General features: G+C 44.1%; 1 long non-coding RNA gene across 1 annotated transcript in view; it reads left to right on the forward strand.

Annotated features, from left to right (window-relative positions):
• Nucleotides 1–14,813, forward strand: part of LOC116988240 — a 49,340-nt gene extending 34,527 nt beyond the window's left edge. Inside the window, exon 2 of the long non-coding RNA XR_004415890.1 lies at nt 14,449–14,813. This is a non-coding gene — a long non-coding RNA (uncharacterized LOC116988240). The remainder of the gene's footprint in view (nt 1–14,448) is intronic.
• Nucleotides 14,814–22,168: the final 7,355 nt, after the last annotated feature.

A 22,168-nucleotide genomic window follows, 5' to 3' on the forward strand; every position in this document is an offset into this window, starting at 1 on the left:
AGTTTATTTAAATCATACTTCTTAGGCAAAAAGTTCAATTCAGCAACCATGCCCATTCAACTCATTACTTGAATTATGTTGCCGGATATTGACTGTTTGCAGATGTAAGGTTGATGTCCCTCGGTCTGTGTCAAAATCTCTAGCTGTCTCCCCATCAATTACTTTGCAGCCAGAAGCCACACAGGCTGTCGGGCTGTGGCTGTGAATTATGTTCCACACCCCAGCGGTCCCTGCCCTGCCTGCGTTCCCAGCGTAGGGAGAGAAGCTGGGCTTGTTTTGGTGAAGCTGTTTTGATTACACTCAGCGCTGGGTGGCAGTTTGCCTTTTGCAGACAAATGCCTATTGTTCATCACCGATAGAAATTCTCATTCCGTGCGAGTGCACAGGCTAAGTGACTCTGCATCTGAAACTGAATCTATCTATTGTCTCTGTGGTATTAAGTGTTTGGGAGGTGGATAATGTTGTCTGACAGGGTTGTTTCTGAGGTGATTAACCTTACTCTCCGAGTCACAGGTAAATGCCTATGGGCATCACCCTTCCACCTGAGATTCTGGCACTCTGCCTGTGCAGCTACAAAACCCTCAGTGCCCCCCCTCCTTCACTTACACCAACAACAAAGCACTCTGGATATTTTACTACTCAAGTCCACTCTTCCAAAGGAACTGTCACAATGGTGGAGCTGGTAGAGCTGTTGCCTCACACTGCCAGAGATCCAGGTCCGATCCTAACCTCGGGTGCTATCTATGTGGGGTTTGCACGTTCTCCCTATGACCGCATGGGTTTCCTCCCAATGCTCTGATTTCCTCCTACATCCCAAAGATATGCTGGTTTTGTAGGTTAATTGGCCTCTGTAAATTGACCCTAGTGTACAGTGAGTGAAAGTTGGATAACATAGAACTAATGTGAGCAGTTGGTTGATGGTGTGACAAGGCCTTGAAAGCTCAACTGGGCTAGGAACAATTTAGCTGTGTTCAAACTTGCCAAAATGGTCTGCAAGGTTTTACTGTTTTGGTGCTTAAACAAACCCCTCCCAAACATCTAATTGGGGGCAAATGTATGACAGTCTTACCTTAAATTCAATATGGCAGAGTCTTCCTTTACAATCCTTGGGTACATCCAGCCCCACTGGTAATGCAAATGCACTCAATGGTGAGAGCTGTAGGGGTTGCTGGTCATACAATGTAACAAAGATCATGATGCAACTAAATTCATGATTCAAAATAAAAGGACGTTCCTTTAGAAAGGAGATAAGGAGGAATTAATTTAGTAGGGTAGTAAATCTATGGAAATCATTGCCACGGATGGCTGTGGGGGCCATATCATTGGATATTTTTAAGGCACAGATTGACAGATTCCTGATTAGGCAGGCACGTGCCATCATGGTAGGCAAGGTAGGCACTGCCTATCCTGACTAAAATTATAAAATGGTAATTATTAAATATAAATAGTAAAGGCATGGGAGAATTATGCCTATCTGAGAGATCGATCTCTTAGATAGGCATAATTCTCCGTGCCTTTCATGCGCAGTACTTGCAACACGCGAACGTCTGTGCAGCTGACGTGCCATCGGCGCTGCTTCAAGCCATCAATTTCAAGGGGAGCTGAAGGCAGCTGAAATTCTGCCTTTGCAGTACTGCGATGCGCAGCGCAAGTTTCTTGGCGGGTTTTTCAAATATGGATTGTCACCCATGACTATCATCACGACCTACTACGACCTACCTACGACCTGCTATGACCTACCTACGTCCTCGTGACGACCATGCTGCGAGTATGAGTCATGGGCAAACTAGGCAGAGGTCGTGAATTAGGTCGTGAAAGTGGGACAGGCCCTTAAGGATGACAGGACAGGCTTCTCCCCTAAAGGGACTTAGTGAATTAGATGCACTTGTGTGACGAGCATCTGCAGTTCCTCGTTTCTATAGGTAGAAATCACCATGAACGTGCCAAGAGTTTGGTTATGTACATGCTCACTGACTGCACTAAAACAGGCCACTGTATGGCAAGTAATTTGGTGGCCATCATTGCCAAGAATGCCTCTGTGTTTTTTTCAGTTTCAAATGGCAAAATGAATTTAATTTCCACAACTGGCGGTGGGATTTGGATTGATATCTCTGGTGTGATTCTGATGTGGTAACTGCTCCACCACAACTAACTATACTTAAGTCATAACACATGGCTGGAGGAAATCACCTCCCTGATATTTATATCTTTTTGGAGACCCTTGGACTATCTTTGATCGGAATTTACTGGACTTTATCTTGCACTAAATGTCATTCACATCATTCCCTTTATCATGTATCTATTCACTGTGGATCAATACACTTGATTCTAATCGTGTATTGTCCTTCCGATGACTGGTTAGCATGCAACAGAAGCTTTTCACTGTATCTCACTACACATGAGAATAAACTAAACAAATACCATATCTGTTATGTACTGCGAGTCATCAGAGAAAAATATTTAGCCTAATTCCCATCACTGATCCATTCTTATGTTCAGCCTTTAACAGGAACTCAATTGGGAGGACGATCTAGCAAGCTCTCATCCCAACACCATCTTCCATTTGGAAATGAAATATTATCTGAAGACGGAGTCGTAAGTCCAGGTAAAATTTTGCGGTGACCATCTAGACAGAAAAGACCATGTTTCAATGTTTAAAGTTGACGTGTTCAGTATTCCTTTTAACATTAAACACCCCTGTTCCTATAAGACAAAGCAAATGTCCATATTATCTCATGCATCCTCTTTGTGATATGTTACACTGTATATGCTTCCCATCGGTAGGTTTGATGCCCTTTCCCAGCACTTGGAAGCTGCACTGATTTATAGAATTAACTGGTCCGATATTGAGAGTATTTTCACATTCCTTTTCCTCATGATGATGGTGATTATCTGAACAAGCAAACATTAAAACTGGTCCTGTATTGAGTGTGCATTGTAGTAGCCTGTTTGAGTGCAGTCAGTAAACATGTAGATAAGCAAATTCTTGGCAAGTTAATGGTGATTTCCACATCTGCCCTCAATTTCTGGCAATTTAATGGTTATATTGTTCCCTTTCTTTCTGGCATTGTAATGGTGATCTCTTTGGCAGATCCTTGGGATTGAGGATGATTTACTTCCATTCCAGTTTTCTGGTTCTGAGGTAACTAGGAAAGCTAAAGACTCCGCTACAGATTTTGTTTCAGGAGTGCGGCCTGCCCACTGGAGCCAACTGTATGTGATTAGTGACTCAGGGCTGAAGATGTTGCTCTTTTTAAAAAAATACAATGAGCATTTATTCAAATACGCACAAATATAGAGTAACAAATTCCCATGGCCACTTTGTGCTCCCTCTCCAGGGACACCCGAGCACGAATGGAAGAGGGGCAGGAAGTCGACTCGGGCAGAATCCTCGACTGCCCGCTGCCTGGACCTGCGAGTGGCCATCTTGGCCAGGCCCAGGAGTAAACTGACAGGGAGACCCCACCCTCCTCCATCCCGACCCTCCACCCTCCGTACTGGAGGGGATGTTGCTCTGTTAGGGGGCATTGGATTGCTTATCATTCCAGTGAATGCGCATATTTTAGTTTAGTTTAGTTTAGAGATACCGTGCGGAAACAGGCCCTTCGGCCCACCGAGTCTGCGCCAATCAGAGATCCCTGTACACTAGCACAAGCTACAAGGGACAAATAGCAATTTTTGTATCGAAGCCGATTAACCTACAAACCTGTACATCTTTGGAGTGTGTGATGAAACCGGTGCACTCCAGGAAACCCCACGTGGTCACGTGGAGAACGTACAAACCATGTACAGACAGCAACTGTAGTCAGGATTGAACCAGGGTCTCTGGCGCTGTAAGGCAGGAACTTTACCACTGCGCCACCATGCCGTCCTTTGGAACTTTGGCAACTTTACAGCAAATGCTTCAAGTGATGAGTGGCTATCTATTTGACTGAATGCTTCTTCTTTCCTGCCACATTGCAAATTGAAAAGCTTATGTACACGGTTTGAACTTTGATTCAAATGAGTACAACCAAACGTACATCTCACAGGATTGGGTTGCAAAACCTTCCAAAATCCTCTCTCAGTGCCATCAGTGGAAAACAGAAATGTTCAAATGTCAGAGATGAGAGAGCGACCTTTAATATTAACATCTTTTCAAGTGTTGGTGATAAGTTTACAAGAAAGACTGTAGCTTAAAATTCTTGTAAAGTAATGCTTTCTGCTCCACAGCTGCCAGGCCAAATAAAAATGTTTTGGAAAATGAACCCTTCAATAAACTTTAATCTTCCTTGCTTGTCCATGTGCCTGGGGCACGGTGTTATACGCTTGAAGATAATGAGTGAGCTGAAGGACAGAGTAGTTAATAAAAACACGGTTAAAAAGGTAAACCTTTTATGGAAATGTATCTCTGGCTTTAATTGATCATAAGTCAATTTAAATGATAGCTGAAGTGTTTTATTTATTGAGATTTATTTTTTGCATTCTGTCCCAATTTATTATTTATGAAAGAGCTTAACGTGTCAGGAATAAGGGATTTCTTAATGGCAGCTGAAGCAGTCGGTACAAATCCCAGTGATTCAGGTGTACACTATTTCTCGATGAACCAGTTCTTTGCCTGTCAAAACTGAACTGTTCAGACTGTGTTTGAAATCAGACTCCATTGATGTCTCAGTGGGAAATGGGCAGCTCAAATTTCCTAACAAGGTGTTTTCAAAGGGAAGAGCCATGGAGATGTGGTTCATGGTAAACGCACTGCGGGGCATTGCTCTTTCACCCATGTGAGTCTCACACCAATTGCACAGTCATGTAAGCATCACCTGTGATCTGATCCCCCGTGGAATGAATGCACTCCAGGGGCACCATATTACCTTCTGTGAAATAGTGTAATTGAATAACTGCATGTGCCTGATCAGGGCTGGAATGACAATGAAAACTGCAACCGGATTATTCATTCATGTTTCACTCTGTTCTCATCTAACGGCCAATTCCAGAAATGTTACTTAACATTAAAAAGCATAACCGAGACAGCAAATGGCAGCATGAATAAAGAGTGAGCATTTTTTAATGTGTAGGGGAAATCTCCGAAAGAGAAACTGGAAAGGCATGAGAGAGGGAAAGGAAAAGAACAAGGCAGCTCACCTCCAGCATTTACACATGAAGAGGTTCAAGACTGCTCCTGCAGCTACATTGTCTCCAGGACAACAGAGGTGGGCGACTGACTCGGAGTCATGCTCCTTCCATTTCATTTCAGTATTATTTTTGAAATCTGCTTTGGTTTTCTTCGACTCTTCACTTCACAATGCAGTACTTGCCAGTCCCATGTGAGAGAGCCTGGAGCGCTGTCATGTTTTCATGGGACGCCCATTTCCATGCCAGAGAGCTAGAGGCTCTATTTTGTTTTCCATGCTCTGCCCAATACAATGTTTTTCTCTTCGGATGCCTCGGGCTCGCAGTTACTGTGTCTTTCTGCAGTGCTTCCATGTGGGGGGTTTTCCCCACTTTAGATTACAATGAATTAAAAAAAACTATAATAAAACATTTTCACGTTATATTATGTATAACCTGTTACTATTTAGTATACAGGTGGGATACATGGTGAATCTTATGCACAACACTCGCTTGAAACTATTACATTTTATTGTAAGGGTGACACAGTGGCTGTCAATATCTGCAGGAAAGAAGGGGAGAAAATAGGGGGCAAAATACATCAGAAATGGAAAGCTTCTTGTTGTGTTAATATTGCTTTGGTTGACATAAGATGCCCATTGTACTCTTACATCTGCATTCCTGACCATGTTTAGAGCAAGCCTTCTGCAATGGAGTTTGCTTATATCCCTCACATGATGTAGTCTACAAAGTTATGATTCATAACTCCAACATTCATATATTCACATGTGATATATGTGCATTCAACATCAGATGAATCACGGGTCAAAATCTCATGATCAGGATAAATAAAGACAACCACTCATCCTTGTCATTTCATGATCTGGACTCGTACACCTCACAAAATACTTTACTTGGAGGAGTAAAATAGTAAGATTAAACGAGAACTTACCAGTTTGAAGTTTGATCTGTATTTTATGAGGAGTTAAGATGAGGGATTACGTGAAGAACCCGCTCAGCACGCATGCGCGGCATACTTCAAAGCAGCGGTGTGGAATCACAGATAGACACAGTTAATGAAGTAAACATAGTAAAGACAAGGAGACATCAGTTTATGAATTCGACCCATATTATTGAGGGTGGGAGCGGAGGGCACATAATCCCTCATCATAACTCCTCATAAAATACAGATCAAACTTCAAACTGGTAAGTTCTCGTTTAATCTTACTATTTTACTTCGGAGTCACGTGAGTGATTCCGTGAAGATTTCAAAGCTCTGTGATTTCAAACCGTGTAACAGTTATTACTACATCACTGCCGAAGCCTTTGAGGGAGGAAGTGTGTTATCGTAATCAACCAATGAATCTGTTTGTAGAAAAACACAATAGTATTTTTTAACAATAACAACAAAGAAATTAAATTGCTCCCCTGGGCTTAAATTAAATATTTGCAGTCTGTAAAATCTTTCCTGCAACTAAAACAGGTTTTGCCAACGGCTTATTATAAAATTTTCTGAACGGTCTTTCCCCCCACCATTCTGCTGTAGCCAGGATGTGGTCTATAGGCACGTCCATTCTTTTAGCCTTCGACGTGGATGCTGCCCTGGTGGAATGAAATTTGTATATGTTAGTTTTTATCCCAGCAGCTTTTAGCAACTGCTTGAGCCATCTCGAAATGGTTTGGCTCGTCACCCGACCATAAGGTTTTTTATGACTGACCCACAAGGCTTTTCATCTCCCTCGAATATTTTGGTTGTGTCTATGTAGGATAGTAGGGTCATGGCACATAACCGTGTTTCTGGCGGGTAAGCCCGGAATTCCACGACTGGATTAGGTGTTCCTGGTACTGCTCTGTTTGATCATTCCCTGGATAACGACAGAGATCTGGTCTGGAGCTGTGAGCATGGTGCCCAGTCGCAATAGGTGTAGTGACTGGACCCTCTGTGCAGATACAAGTGCCATCAACATGAGTGTTTTGAGCATAGATTGTTCCAGGTTGAGGGATCTGGCTGGTGGCCATCCCCTGAGGTATGTCAGGACCACACTGACATCCCATGTATGGGTGTACCTTGGTCTAGGGGGTTAGAGTTGTAAATACCCTTGATTAGTTTGACCACCAGCGAGTGGGACCCCATGGCCTGTTGTCCTGGAGCTGGTTTTAAATAGACAGGCAGGGCACTTCTAGCTGTGTTGATGGCTCTGTAGCTGAGTCCTTCATCATGGTGAAGGTTCGCCAGGAATTCCAGTACGTTGGTAACTGTAGCGGTTGAGTAGGTGGTCCCTGTATCCAAGCAGTACTTCTCCCATTTTTTGATGCTGGACAAGTGCTGTTTTTTAGTGGATGTTCGGAGGGATGCTGACATGGTGTCGACGGTTTGTTCTGATAATCCCAGTCCCAGAAGTGGTTTGTGCAGAATCTGCAACCCAGGAGTTTGATTTTTTCATGGCACGGGTGGCTTGTGCCCGACACTGGGTGTTAATAACTCTGGGTCACTGGGGAATACCATCGGAGTTTCAACAACCATGTCATGGCATATTGGGAACCATGGCTGCGGAGGCCAGTCGGGTACTATCAAAATACCTGAAGCAGAGTCCATTTGTATTGTGCGTAGTCCCCGACTGATGAGGCAGAAGGGAGGAAATGCATAGAAGAAGAATTTCCCCAATCCAGCGCGAACGCAACTACCGCTGCTGCCTCAGGTCTGGTTCCCAAGCGACATACATAGGTACCTGGTGATTTAGCCTGGATGCAAACAAATCGATATCTGGCGTGCCACAACTTGTCGCATGATACCGATTTTATGCCGTCCATATGGTTAATGTAGGCCACCACCGTAGTATTTATCTATTTGTAACCGTACATGCAAGTGATGCATATTTGTGCATATGCTTTAAACCATAAAAGTCACCCATCTCTAGATAATTAATGCCCAGTGTAAGTGGTAATGATGACTCCGGGTTAGTCCATCTATTACCTGTGCTAGATATAGAGTTAGTTGCTCCCCAGCCTTGAGCACTGGCATCTGTTTGGATAACTAACATAGGGTTAGTGATGACAATAGGGCTGTAAACTAGGCCAAACGTTTTTTGCCCACCACTGTAGTTCTGATATTGCTTCAGTGGGTAACTTCATGACACGATCATAATGACCTGTATGTTGTTTTTGGTGCAAAGGTCCGAATTATGTAACCGGAAAATGCTGCTACCATTTTTCCAATTACTCTGTTACTTGTTGAGTAGTTGGTAGTTTGTTGACCATTAAATTGTTGCATGATTGTGCCAATTCAACTATTTTGTCTCTTGGCAATGTTACAGTCACGTAGACTGAATTAATTGTGAAGCCCAAGTGGTCCATGATTGTGGATGCTTAAACTTAGATTTATCTGGATGTAAGGCAATCCCAGGGTTTCGAATAACTGTTTTGTAGCTGACACAGCTAACATAATCAATTCCATGGTCTCGCCTACCATTTAAGACATCGCTTTAAACTGCTATAGCTGCCCCATCCAGGTAAATTTCAGGTATCTGCGATGATCCTTGTGAATGGTACTAAATAGTAAACATCTTTAAGATCAATGCTTGCCATGAAGTATCCTTTGGAATGTAGTTGTTTGGCAGTAACAACTGTTTCCATTTTGAAATGTATATACTTAACAAACATATTTAGTGAAATTAAGTCAATGATGATGCGACATCCACCAACTTGTTTGGGTTTAGTGAATATATTGCAAGGGTTCAGGTTTTCCCATGATACCCTTTGTAATTAGTCTCACCAGTTCAGCTTGTCCCTCTCGTTTCTTTAACGGAGAGGGGAAAATACCCTCTGGGGTGAATGTTGACCTGGTGGCAATTTTTCTAGTATGAATTGTATTTGTATCCACTAATGTCATTGAGTATATACTGATCACTCGTGATAGACTCCCGTGTGTTAGTATTACTCTATATGCTGGTAGGAACCAGACCCACCTACCTCCATGGTTATGGGTATTCTTCTGTTTCCTGCCGGTCCAACGAGTGTTGCACGTCGTCTGACGTGGCGGTGACGTTGGGGGGTGGCACATTTTCCATGGGGTCCGCTCTGGGCTCTGGTCTAAAGAAGACTTTTGGTGATAGAATGCGGACCCCTAGCTTTCATCAGTCCCATATGTAGACGTCGACTGATGAACGCGATGGGGTGCTGCTGCTTATTGTTTTTGGTTTTGCTCGTCCCGGGGCCTGCCCTCATGAGACCGAAAGCTTGTTAAGGCCTCTCCATATCCTTCATATGCTTTGTGAGGTTTTTGCCAGAGAGCAGTGGGTCTGGCTCAGTGGCTGGGGTTTTGCACAACCCCGCAAATTTAGGATTTTATGGCAGGTCTTATGATTTGTTTACGAAGGTTGTGGTCATCTCCATATTGGTCCACGGAATGAGCAGACGATGTGATGGCTGACGTCAGGAGCCTGAGGATCGCTGCAGTTTTAGCTCCTGGTTCCGAATGTTTGCCCCAACGTGCCCCCACTTTTGGCTGTTTACAGCCGGCACTTTAAGGGACTCACAGTTCTCTGGAGCTGTATACCTCATTGACCACCTCTCCTGTAGGGCCTTGAACGGCCTCCTGCACGTGGGGTTGCCACGTAGCGGTCCACCACACCTAGCAGCTCTTCCTGTTCCTGCACCCCTTGCATACTCCCGAGATCTCCAGCCCAGTCCTGGTCACCAAAGCTACCCTCGGGTAAGGAGGAATCAATGGACAGTGCAGAAGGCACCGTGGAGGGAGTGCCTGAACTCCCCCCTGCGAGAGCGCCCCTCACGAAGCGCGTCTCGCTGGAGCTCCTGCTCCAGGAGCCGCTCCAGCGGCTCTGGCGGCTGTCTCTCCCCCGGGCGGGTGGAGAGACGTCCCCGTCCGACAAGTCGGAAGCCACCGGCCGGACGCCTCTTCCGTGGCTTTACTTTCAGCCCGCTGCGCAGGCGCTAGCGGGTTGGGCTCGGACGCGGTGTCGGGGAATAGCGGAGGCCGGGTAAGCGGTCCTACCGCCTTGTTGCTGCCCCCCCCCCCCCCCCCCCCCACTCTTCCGAGGCTTGGGGAGCAGGTTTGTTCTAGAGCCTTTCTTCTCTGCCTGAAAGCAGAAGGCTCCTCCTGTGAAAGAAAAACCCGACCTCAGAGCTTACCTGACGGCCGTTTCTTTCACCCCGTTGCGGGAGCGCCTGACTCCCCCGGAGTCCAAGGGGGGGCCGCTTGCGTCTGGACTGGCACCGGCGCAGCACCCTGTCTGTGGACCGCAGCGTGTGCGGTCCTGGTGGCGTCTCTCCCCCTTCCGTGAACGGAACACTCCTTGCCCGGAGTCCAACGGGGGCCGCTTGCGTCTGCTGCTTTGCTCCACCTGGAGCAACAAACAGACGCGAGTCGCTGGTTAAACTGAAGGTAAGTACTTACCTAAAGCTTCCTCTTTCAGGCTTGTAGCGGGAGTGCCTGACTCCCGCCTGCCGCTGTTGCCTACGTAATGAAACGTAATGCCGCGCATGCGTGCTGAGCGGGTTCTTCACGGAATCACTCACGTGACTCCGAAGTAAAATGTTATTCAGCTTCTGTTGTTTACAAATTAATGTACTGTACACAAGAATGATTACTGAGATTGAATAAAGCTTGCTTATATTCACTGGAGATAGAATAACAATTGTTATTATAACATTCAAGTTTCGGGTGGTGATTGACAAGCATTGCTTGGAGGAATCTGTCGGAAGAATCATTGAATCAGCCTGAAGAAGGGTCCTGACCCGAAATGTTGCCCATTACTGTTCTCCAGAGTTGCTGCCTGACCCACTGAGTCACTCCAGGTCTTTGTGTCCTTTTTTTGTAACTTATGGGATGTTATCCCAAATTGGCAAGAAATTCAGGACATAGGCTTATGGCTGGGATAAAGATATGTTTCATCACTTAGAGGGATGAACATCTTTGAAATTCTCAACGCCCAGGGAACTATAGCTGCTCATGACCAAGAGTTTATTGAAAAATGAGATCAATGGATTTTTGAATGAATGGAATCAGGTAGACCTGCTGCCTCACAGTACCACATACCTTGATTCAATCCTGATCTCAGATGCTGTCTGTGCGGAGTTTGCATGTTCTCTCTGTGACTGTGTGAGTTTCCACTGGGGGGCTCTTGTTTCCTCCCACATCCCATAGGCGTGCAGGTTTGCTTAGGTTTGTTTAGTTTAGAAGTGCAATGTGAAAACAGGCCCTTCGGTCCACCCATTCCACGCCGACAAACGATCACCCGTACACTAATTCTACGTTATCGCAGTTTCGCTTACTGCGAGCAATTTACAGAAGCTAATTAACCTACAAACCTTTGGAATGTGGGAGGCAACCAGAGAAAACCCACGCAATCACAGGGAGAAAATACAAACACAATACAGACAGCACCCATAGTCAGGGTTGAACTCGGATCTCCGGTGCTGTAAGGCAGTAACTCTACTGCTGTGCCACTGAGCCGACCTTTATGTAGCTTATTTGGCCTCTGTATATTGCCCTTAGTGTAGGGAATGGATTTGGAAGTGGGATAACATAGAAGTAGTGTGAATGGGTGGTCAGCGTGGACTCAGCATTCCACCGGACCTGATTCCACCCTGTACCTTTCATCAAGCAAAAGGAGACAATAAAATAGCAAGAGTAAATGGAAGAAGAATAGTATATCCAAGGTTTGATCAACTGGTGGAGCAAACCTATAGCCAACCAGTAAAAACTGGTGGAGCAAAGGTTGTGGTGGCATAGCGGTAGAGTTGCTGCCTTACAACTCCAGAGACCCCGGTTCGATCCTGACTATGGGGGTTTGTCGATATGACGTTTATATGTGATAGGTGGTTGGTGGGACTAGGTTGGCCGAAGGGCCTGGTTCCATGCTGTATCTCTCAATCAAAATCTGTGGGTTATGCTGGGCTTCACTGATTCAAGGGGTCTGATGATCGACCAGCTTGCTTAATGTTTTGCACTGAGATGATTTACAAGTCTCTCCCAATTGAGAGAATGCCAACATGGATTCTAATTGCCCATCCATGAATTTGAGCTGGGGGCAAAAGGAGTCAATGCCTTCTCATTGGGTTTGAGGCAACTGTTTGTTGCATACAATATACTATAGGTGCAATACTGCGCAGTGGCACAATGGTAGAGTTGCTTCCTCACAGCATCAGAAGCCCAGGTTCGATCCTGACTTTGCGTGCTTGACTGTACAGAGTTTGCACATCTCCCTGTGATCATGTGGGTTTTCTCCAGGTGCTCCAGTTTCCTCCCACACTCCAAAGACGTACTGGTTTGTAAATTAATTGTCTTTGGTATAATTGTAAATTGTCCCAAACACAGACACAAAAAGCTGGAGTAACTCAGCGGGTCTGGCAGCATCTCTGGAGAAAAGGAATAGGTGATGTTTCTGGACGAGACCCTTCCTCAGACTCAGTAAATTGTTCCTCATGTGCAGGATGGTGTTAGTGTATGGGGTGATCACTGGTCAGAGTGGACTTGATAGGCCGAAGGGTCTGTTTCTGAGCTTTAAAGTCTATAGGTGCATTTGACAGAGTGAACTGGAGTCTCGACTTCATCCTCAAAGAGGTTAAATATAGCCTCTACACACTGGAGTGTTTTAATACACTTTAAAAGAGTGGAAGAAAATGTGAAAATCTGACATTTCATCCATGAAAGGTTCTCCCTAATGGAAGTTTACAAAAGAAGTACTGTTCCAACTTCACTGATGTAAGCACTGACATATCACGGCTCCTCGGTTCTCTTTAAGCAGTATTCACGTGAGACCATTTAGAGGAACAAGAAGCATAGTTCTTGTCAGCTGACTCTGTGGCTGGCATTCCCCAGAAAATTTAGATTTTCACAGCTAGTCCTTCATCTATTCATAGTCTCAATGGATGCCTCTTGGCACCTGAATAATGATTTGCAAACACAAGGCTGGCTTTCATTTGGTTATTGTGATAACAGAATGATACTTGCATTTTCAAACATTAAGAGAATAGCAGCTGTGGCTGAAGTGAGTTTTGCTATTCAGAATGTACGTGCCTTTTCTTGCAGCTGCAATCCACCCAGGCCATTGAAGGATGTGAACGCTGGATGTGTAACACCCCGAGACAGACGTTGTACTAGTACTGGTCCACTTCTGTTCCACACACCACTGACAATAACAGGACCAAGCTGCCACCGATGATTTGCCTTGGACTGGCATCACTCTTCAGGCAGTGAGGCAATGTGCATGGTCTTGTAGATAAACATTAAAGTCAGAAAGTGCAATGTTACACTGATGACTCAGTTCTGCTTGGCAGTAGCGATCGCATTAGAGAAACAAAGCAAACACACTTACTAAATCGGTCAAATCAACCAAGCCATGCAGGCAGATAGGATTATTTTAAATTGGTATCTTGTTCAGCATAGACATCATGGACTGAATGGCCTGTTCCTGTGCTGTACTGATTTATGTTCTTTTCTAAGCCGGATAGCTACTAATTAACTTCTGTTTGGCTGGTAGCAGGAGGGTGAGACAAATTGAATTTATTGCCTTCTGAGCAGGTCCAAATAAAGTTCAAAATCTGTTGTGATGCAATGTACAGTTGAATAGCCTGCTCAGATTTCAGGCATTTTGAAACCAGTGGAGTTGCTGGGATTCTGAGATAAAGAGAGTTTCAGCCCTTGGTAGAGGTTGTCCCTTCCCCTTGAGTCCATCAGCCTTTCGGTCAAACTCTTTCCTCAGTTCCATGGCAGTCTACTTATGCAAAGTTGACATTTTATGTGAAGACATTATATTTATTTGGCACGGTGACACAGTGGTAGTGTTGCTGCTTTACAGTGCCAAACAACTGGGTTCAATCCCGACTATGGGTGCTGTCTGTACAGAGTTTGTACGTTCTCCACGTGACCGCATGGGTTTCTCCGAGATCTTCGGTTTCCTCCCACACTTCAAAGACGTACAGGTTTGTAGGTTGATTGGTTTAGTGTATGTGTAAATTGCCCTTGGTGTGCAGGATAGTGTCAATGTGCAGGGATCGCTGGTTCGTGCAGACTTGGTGGGCCGAAGGGCCTGTTTCCACGTTGTATTTCTAAACTAAACTTTAAACTAAACATATGCTGTGTGTATTGACATTGCTTGTGCATCAATAACTCTGTTGTCATTTTCACGGCAGGACATCTAACAGCATTATGCATTTGATCCATGGCCAACCATATCTTAAGCCTTCATTCATCCAGGTTCCAGTTCAAAGTCTGGATCCTCCAGTTTCCTTTTCCTCTTTGCCACATTCCATGAAAATTCCTCATTTACGCACTCTGCACACTGTTGAGTCCTAGCATCATTGTGCCTGTATCACTGACTGTAATGTTTCTTTCCACAGACATGAGATTCTCTTTGTAAGATCAGAAAATGGTTGAAGAGGGAGGACCTTTTATCTCGGCAAAATGCAATCGCAGTAAGGGAAAGAGGATCAATTGGAAACGCTCCAAGCGTTGGGTTGCTCGGTGGCATGGCCAACACACCATGAAGAGCTTTGCTACTTGCGTTCACTGTCGCCAAAGGACTGGTACATGAGAAAGGCTGACGTCAAGGAGAGGCCAATAAGTGGAACTATACACCAATATCTCTGTGACAGCCCTCTGGAATGAGGAAACAAGAGCAAGATTGATGCCAGCTCTTCCTCATGTTCTCATGTGCTTTGGGATTGACTCATGATCTCCAAACAAATTAAATCATTTCCATTCAGCGGCTTGAAACTATTAGTGTTCTCACCTCACACTGGGCTGACTGGGTTGGTTTCTTTCAGAGCAATGGCTGACACAAGTGGCATGTTCTTATTATCAGGCACAGTAGTGTCTGATTATCCCAATGTGCAAAATGTTATAAGAGATTAAACAAACAAAAATAGAATATAATGTGGTGTGGGGTCTATGGGAGTGTAGGGGTGGAGGGGAGAGTTATTGGATCAAGAGATATGAGCAAGGAACATGCAACCATTCAGTGTCAAGAATGAAACTCTGCCAAAAAGATGCCAAAAGTTACGAATTTAAGCGGAAGTAATTGTTATGACAAAGGGGTGATTGAAACTTAAGTTTGTTTGAAGGCCAAAGGTGGGATTAAAATATTTTCTGTGGGCTGCAACAGTCACACCTGGGTGTGGACATAGCTTGAGTTAAATTTCATTCCTGTCAAGCTGCAATTTTTGAGACAATCAAATGCAAACATTATACTCCATTTAGTACAGAGAGTTAAGACTCACCCAGAAAGAAATATGAATGACTCATAAATTATTAAAATGTTGTAGTCTTCAACGTGCATTGTCTATTCTCGGATCAGAAGGCAATAAATTCTTCAAGAGCTAATCAATGAAGTTGGGTGGGTGACAACGGTAAGAGTTGGCGCTGGGACAATGCTTGCCAATGTCCTTCTGGCACCAACCCCATTTGCCCTATGATTTTCGGCAGATTTTAGGGTTAGGCAACTGTATCCCATGAACGTAACCAAGTAATTTCAAATTGAACAATTATGTAGATCTATAATGCAAAATCAGTCCATTCCAATCCATTCATTGAAATTGGATACATGTTTGCAATAGTAAGTGGTTTAGTGAATTCTGCGCAGGATAGTAATGGATATTAAGGAGATGTAGAAAGGCCAGACTGGAGAGTTGGGGGTGGATTACTTTGGAAGAGAGGAGGTTATAAAGAGATGTACTTATAATCATGAAGGCTGTGGAGAGAAAGGGTAGGGGGAGACTGTTTCTATTCGCAGAAATTAGGAGATAAAAAATAAATTGGCAAAAACAACCAAAAGTGACTAATGAAATAAGTTATTTTACACAGATTGCACTGCTAATGCAAGGAATTGAGACAGATTCAAATGTAGCATTCAAAAGGGAGCTGAGTAACTATCTGAAGAGAAGTAATTTGTAGACCAGGGAAGGAGTGGAGCTGGATTGGGGGTTTGGAGGGAATTGTCTACTATGAATGCTCTTAATACAGTATAATGGAAGACATAAGGAGCTCCAGATGCTGTAACATTAAGCAAAATACAAAGTGCTGGAGATACACAGCACCTGTGGAAAGAATGGACAGGTGCCATTTCATGTCAGGATTCTTCTTCAGGCTCTGAAGAAGGATTCCAACCCGAAACATCATCTGTCCATTCCCCCCCACAGATGCTGCCTGACCCCCTGAGTTCCGTCAGCACTTTGTATTTTACGTAGAACTAGTATTGACTTGGCATGAGACAGATTGTGAGGGGTTGCCAGTCTACTTTCAGAATTGGTCATTTATCTGGCCAAAATGTATATTGAAAATAGACGTGAATCTTAAAGCAGGCTGGAACATGTATTTTTAAGATGCTTGACATCTCTATTCAAGAAAAAAATCGCCCTTCTTTTTATTCCCACTTGTAAAAGATTTCCTGGTTAGCTGACTAGATTTCAGTCACAACTGCTGTGTAACCAAGTCCAGTGACTGCAACTGCTACACCTAAAAACCTTCCTCTGTCTCCTCTCCTCTATTCTGTTGAATAAGGGTCAATCATTGGCTTCAGCTGCCATTTAGCCATGTGTGAGGAACTGATACGCACCCATCCAGTGCAGCAAATTATTGAGACTAGTTTTAGCTGATCTGCTAATATTGTTATACATAATATCATTTTTACAGCTTTGACATCTGTATTTGCAATTTGTGCAACTCATTATGTAATTAATGACGCCTTGGATACATGTTTCAAATCTTAGGCTATCGTGAAGTGCGATGCAAAATCAAATGGACTGCTCATTTTCCCTGGTGCTAAATTTACCTCGGTGTCAGTAGGTTAGTCTAGGTAGATGCAAGCCAAGTACATTTTTTGACCTGGACTCCAAGGGACTATCAAAAATGTGCACTGTGATTTTTGTTACTTTGCTGTCATGCATGAGCAATGTAGAAGACAGAATCTTCTTCAGTTCATGATACTCGTGGCAGCTGGATAGAAGGGGAGAAAGGTTTGTGTGTTCACCAGTCATTGAATAAATGATGGCGACTCACCAGCAGAAGCAGAACTTTGAATGGGGAAGAAGGTCTGCCTGTCCCTAGAAGAAGTGCAGAAAATTGCAGCTGAAGCCATCTTGACTTTAGTCTGTGGCAGCAGTGGGAGTGACTGGGGGCAAGTGCTGGCTTTGTCTCTCAGTGTTTCGTCAGCTGCCGGCCTGTTGTTTAACATCATGTTTGAGCTGACACCTGCCTACAGTAAACCCCTGCTCAACCCCAAGCCGCACCATCTCTAACGTCTGAAGCAAGTGATAACCACCAGCTCCCAAACGTATTCACATGCACTTTAAATAGTCACTTCTACCACTGTTCTTCAATGGTTATAGTCCCTCTGTGTTTAAAGGTTCACCGTTAAACACTTCCACCAATTACCAGGCTACATGAGAGGGCTTTCATGTTGCTACCTGCAATGCTGAGCAATCGTGAAATAAGATTAATGAATTCCTAAAACATCGTTTCTGAGACATTTTAATGAAACCCTCGACTCAGATGTTACAATATACTGATCTTTTCAAATCCACTGATAAAAAGATCTAGCAATATTGCTACTCCTCTCCCCAAGACATACAGGAATTCATAATAAGAAGTTGAATAGTAAAAACAGTGCCAATGTTAAGTTTTCTACACCGGGTTTTAAAGATTTTTCATGGAATTGGCATGGGGCAAGGGAAGCAGGGGTGGGATCAGCAGGTGCTCTTATTTCCTTAAAATGTCAGAAAAATATATATAGAAACATAAAAAAACTTAGAAAATTAGGTGCAGGAATAGGTCAGTCGGCCCTTTGAACCAGCACCAATATGATCATGGCTGATCATCTAAAATCAGTACCCCGTTCCTGTTTTTTCCCATATCCTTTGATTCCTTTAGCCCTAAGAGCAAAATCTAACTCTCTCTTGAAAACATCCAGTGAATTGGCCTCCACTGCCTTCTGTGGCAGAGAATTCCACAGATTCACAACTCTCATTTCAGTCCTAAATGGCCGACCCTCTATTCTTAAACTGTGACCCCTGGTTCTGGACTCCCCCAACATCAGGAACATTTTTCCTGCATCTAGCCTGTCCAATCTTTTAAGAATTTTATATGTTTCTATAAGATTTCCTCTCATCCTTCAAATTTCCAGTGAATATAAGACCAGTCGACCCATTCTTTCATCATATGTCAGTCCAGCCATTCCGGGAAATTAACCTGGTGAACCTACGCTGCACTCCCTCAATAGCAATAATGTCCTTCCTCAAATTAGGAGACCAAAATTGTACACAATACTCCAGGTGTGGTGTCACCAGGGCCCTGTACAACTGCTGTAGGACCTCCTTGCTCCTAAATTCAAATCCTCTCGCAATGAAGGCCAACATGTCATTAGCTTTCTTCACTGCCTGCAGCACCGGCAGGCTTATTTTCAGTGACTGAAGTACAAGCACACCCAGGTCTTGTTGCACCTTCTTCTTTTCCTAATCTGATGCCATTCAGATAATAATCTGCCTCCCTGTTCTTGCCACCAAAGTGGATAAACTCACATTTCTCCACATTATACTGCATCTGCCATGAATCAGCCCACTTATCCAACCTATCCAAGTCACTCTGCAGCCTCATAGCATCCTCATTGCAGCTCACACTGCCACCCAGCTTTGTGTCATCCTCAAACTTGGAGATGTCACATTTAATTCCCTTGTCTAAATCGTTAATATATATGTTGTAAAAAACTGGGGTCCCAGCACCGATTCTTGCGGCACCCCACTAGTCACTGCCTGCCATTCTGAAAAGGACCCGTTAATTCCTATTCTTTGCTTCCTGTCTGCCAGCCAATTCTCTATCCATGTCAATACCCTACCCCCAAAACCATGTGCTCTAATTTAGCACACTAATCTCTTGTAGGGGACTTTGTCAAAGGCTTTTTGAAAGTCCAGATACACCACATCCACTAGCTCACCCTTATCCATTCTACTTGTTATATCCTCAAAAAATTCCAGAAGATTAGTCAAGCATGATTTCCCCTTCATGAATCCATGCTGACAGTGATCCTGTCACTGCTTTCCAAATGCAGTGCTATAACATATTTAACAATCGACTCAAGCACCTTCCCCATTACCGAAGTAAGTCTTTAAGAAAGAACTGCAGATGCTGGAAAATCGAAGGTAGACAAAAGTGCAGGAGAAACTCAGCGGGTGCAGCACCATCTATGGAGCGAAGGAAATAGGGAACGCTTCGGGCCAAAACCCTTCTTCAGACCCAGTCTAGCATCTGAGGGTCATTGCAATTATACTCATTTTTTGGGCTTAAAATATATGATTTGAAAATTTCAGAAAGCGATACACAGTAATTGACATTCTTAAAACAGCAGAAGCTAGAAATCAGAAATGAAAACAAAAGATGGCGGAAACACTCAGCAGATCAGGCAGCATCTGTGGAAAGAGAAACTTTAAGTTAACTTACCAAGTCAAAGGCCCTTCACCAGAACTCTGGGATCCCAGACCTGAAACATTAACTCTGTATTTGTTTCCATCGGTGCTGACTGACTGTCAAATGTTTCTAGTATTTTCTCATAGAGTCATCGAGTGATACAGCAGGGAAACAGGCCCTTCATCCCAAATTGCCCACACTGGCCAACATGTACCAGCTACACTAGTTCCACCTGCCCGTAATTCTCCTTGGGCAGGTGGAACTAGTGTAGCTCCACCTACATCAACCGACTCCAACTGGTCCAGAACGCAGCCGCCCGACTCATCACCCACACCAAATCCTGGCATCACATCACTCCAGTCCTCAAACAACTTCACTGGCTTCCCATCTCCCACCGGATCACTTACAAAATCCTGGTCCTCACCTACAAAGCCCTCCACCATCTGGCCCCCACATATCTCACTGACCTCCTCTCCTCCTACCAACCCTCACGGTCCCTCAGATCCACATCAGCCAGTCTCCTCTCCATCCACAAGTCCAACCTCCGCAGTTTTGGGGACAGAGCCTTCTCCAGGGCAGCTCCCAGGCTCTGGAACTCCCTCCCCCAACTGATCCGCAATTCCGTGTCCCTCACCATCTTCCAGTCCCGCCTCAAGACCCATCTCTTCACCTCTGCCTATCCTTAGCCCCACGTCCCCTCCCTTTTCATCTGTGCATGAATTGCCTCATATTGTGTTTTGAATTGAATTCTGTCTTTAATTTGTGTACTAGTCATGTCTCTACTATTTATTTCATTCCCCTTACATGTTTTTCCTCTACCTGCTAAATGTTTGTAAGATTCTAAAATTTACGAGACTCTTGAAAGGCGCCCATAAATAAAATTTATTATTATTATTATTATCTATGTACCTGTCTAAATGTTTTCTGAAATTGGGATAGTCCCTGCCTCAACTACCTCCTCTGGCAGCTTGTTCCATATACCCACCACCCTCTCACCCAATCTCAACCACGTCTTTCTGAAAGGCCTATAAATGGCGATCAGTCTTCCTTCATTATGAATAAAAGCAATAGGAGATGTGACGGCCCTTAAGAACAAACCCATAGACTCTCCGTGGATTGCACAGTGTCGACAGTGAGTGATGAGAGTGATTGACCAGTGAGGGTCAGCTCTGGTCCAGCAATTGTACTCATATACTTGAGTGTGAAGCCTTTGGTTTCAAGCTTTGATCTAAATACCAGAGCACAAAACGTGGGCTGACATCTCAGTGTTGTGCCTCACTGCAGAGAGGTGTGCTTTTGGGTGTATCATTGTTCAAATGCAATGCTAAATTAAAGTTGCATCCAACCTCTCGCAATGAAACGTGCCTGGTCAATATCTCAATATTGTTTGAGGGATGAAAGTTGTCTAAGTTTCCTACATTACTGAAACATAGTTGTCTGCAAAGCACTATGAAACAATCTGAGGTTATGACAGCATTTGTAAATCACATAATTTATTTTTAACATGCAGGAAAAGAAAAAAAAAATACTAAAACCATTAAAAATATTGCCGAGTATATCTTTCTCTGTCTTTCTTCAACTTCAGTGTGGTCTGATCAGGATAGACACAAAATGCTGGAGTAACTCAGCAGGCCAAGCAGCATCTCTGGAGAGAAGGAATGGGTGACGTTTCGGGTCGAGAACCTTCTTCAGACTGATGTAATATAGGCCCACTGGTCTTATCGGGGTCTGTTTTCAAATCAATAACAATTTTCGACCTATATGTGGGCTACCAATGTGCTTCATTTCATGTGTCTGCGAGAAAGATGGTGCGGAAAGGCTATTGAGTGACGTATTGGTCGGTGTGTCAGTAAGTGGTACCTGCTGCTCAATGTCATCCCCCCACGTTTCTCTGGTAGAGATCCAGATGCCAAATTTACTGACCAAGAAGATAAACACAAACCATGCGGCAAGTGGAGAGGTGTAGGAAAGATAATGTGGATGAAAAATAGACACACAGTGCTAGAGTAACTAAGCGGGTTAGGCAGTATCTCTGGAGAATATGGATAGGTGACGCTTCTGGTCAGGAGCCTTCTTCAGACTGAAGGAGGGCCCTGACAGTTATTTTGCAACATTGGAGTCAAGATTTTGAGAAGAAAAGATGGAAACATTATTTGAGGTAAAGCCCATATGATTAATTTGTTTACCTGAAAAATACAATATAAATCTCAACAGTTATTTCAAAATGATGGTGGCAGAATCGATGGTGTCTCTCCAGTGTTTTAAATGGCTGTTGCAGACAAGTTATGATACAGTGCGGAGGGGAAGAATCACTGCTGACCAATTTTAAAAACACTGTTTTCCTCAAGTAGCCTAAGGTTGTGCTGACACACTTAAGGTGAGTTGAAACTCATCATCAATATTTGCCTGTTCAAGAAGGAACTGCAGATGCTGGAAAATCGAAGGTAGACAGAAATGCTGGAGAAACTCAGCGGGTGTGGCAACATCTATGGAGCGAAGGAAATAGGCAACGTTTCGGGCCAAAACCCTTCTTCAGACTGATGCAGGGTGGGGGGTGGGAAGAAGAAAGGAAGAGGAGGAGCCAGAGGGCTGAGGGAAAGCTGAGAAGGGGAGGAGACAGCAAGGGCTACCGGAAATTGGAGGTCAATGTTCAAGCCGCTGGGG

The sequence above is a fragment of the Amblyraja radiata genome, chromosome 27, assembly GCF_010909765.2.
Source record: "Amblyraja radiata isolate CabotCenter1 chromosome 27, sAmbRad1.1.pri, whole genome shotgun sequence".
In the NCBI taxonomy this organism is placed as follows: Eukaryota; Metazoa; Chordata; class Chondrichthyes; order Rajiformes; family Rajidae; genus Amblyraja; species Amblyraja radiata.